This window comes from Protopterus annectens, chromosome 5.part0 (genome assembly GCF_019279795.1).
Source record: "Protopterus annectens isolate FY-2018-M chromosome 5.part0, PAN1.0, whole genome shotgun sequence".
In the NCBI taxonomy this organism is placed as follows: Eukaryota; Metazoa; Chordata; order Ceratodontiformes; family Protopteridae; genus Protopterus; species Protopterus annectens.
This window is the reverse complement of record NC_056735.1, coordinates 1,767,224,957-1,767,226,720: the sequence shown is the minus strand read 5'-3', so window position 1 is coordinate 1,767,226,720 and position 1,764 is coordinate 1,767,224,957.

The following is a 1,764-nucleotide window of genomic DNA, read 5'->3' as shown; positions in this document are numbered from 1 at the left end:
GACACATTAAAAGTAAATCTTAAAAATATTGTAGTATTATTAATATATTTATCAAATTCCCTAAATTCATCTTCTGTTCCATTCCACAGAAGGAACAAATCATTAATGAACCTTCTGTAAAATACTACTTGTTGTTTATAAGGTCCATTGAAAATATATTTGTCCTCCCATATGGCCATAACTGAATTGGCATAGCTGTTGGCACATGATGTGCCCATAGCGACGCCATTCCACTGCCAAAAGATTCTTTCATTAAACAAGAGCACATTATTCTCTAATACACACTGTAGTAGAACCTTGACAAGCATAATTTCTGACTCATCAAACTGTGAGTGCAACCTCAAAAAATCTTGCACCATACCCAAACCCAAGTCATTCGGTGTGACCATAAATAAAGAAGTCACATCTAAAGTGAATAATAACAAATCCCTGGTAGCAACAGGGGATTGTTCCAAGCATGTGTATAAATCACTCAAAACATTCTGAGTATCTTTCAAAATGTGGTTTGTCACTAAGCAGTAGTCTCAGGGACTTTTGTAAATAAATGGATATGGATTCAGTACACCAGTTGCATCCTGCAACTGTAGGGTACATATGTGGATGTGTTCTTTTCTTATGCAACTTGGGTAACCCTTGTATGATGGGAAGTAAAGGGTATTTTACCAAAAAATAGTGAAGTAGCTCATTCTGTATTAATTTCTGTTGACATAACTTATTCAATGTGCATCTAATGTTGGTTTCCATCTGCTTGACCTTGCTTTTACTAATAACCAAGTATAATTTATCATCATTGAGGAAATTATTCATAGCCTCATTGTACCAGACCAAATCTAAAACTATCAGCCCACCCTTATTTGCAGACCTGATAATTATGTCACAATTATTTTCCCTGTTTCTCCCTAATGTAAAGCCACCATTCTTTTGCATTACTATTAATATTGCTTACTTTCATTTCTGTATAAGCAAAGCTGTATAGGTCAGGATGTGTACATGTCACTCCATTTCTTTTTTTGCTATCTTTTTAATACCATCCTCTACAGAGGGGTGTACACTTATCATCTTGTTACCAAGTCCATTAGTATATTTAACATCTTTATTAAATCACAACTGAAACTATATAGGTAAACGTATATTAACATTAGAAAAACATACTGATATTTCTCATTGTTTTTATGCAGTATTCATGCATGTTTTCTTTAACTGTTATTCACTGCAACATTACATATATTGCTCATTTCTGGCCTATTCTTAAGCCTCTCTCCTCTTTCTGAATGTTATTCTGTATGTATTATTTCCACAAATTCAATTTATTTCTTTATAATTTGTTCCTTCCCATTTCTAAAAAATACCACCTTCAATTTATGTTATCTCTTTTGCAATAATCAGTAATTCAGTTACAGCTGGTTTAGATCTTGATTTCTGTTTTCTATTTTTTTTTGCAGCCAGTAGCATTAAAACCTAGTAAGACATTACTATGTATACGTAATTCAGATATCATATATCAACTCAGAATAATAATTTATTTATGGTCATTTGTTCCCCTAGCCTTTATAACAAAGTATTCTGTAGGGAATGTTTAAAATCTGCTAAATCAATCCCCCTTCAAAAAAGTTTCTCAATTACCTGTTTCTTCCCATCACATCTCCAGCATTTGCTGCTTCCCTTTGGAAAATTCCCTGAAGGCTGCTTGTTGGCTAAAAATACCTGTGCAAACACTTCCATGTGAAAACCCTAAACCCTCTGAACTTGGATGCATACAGATGT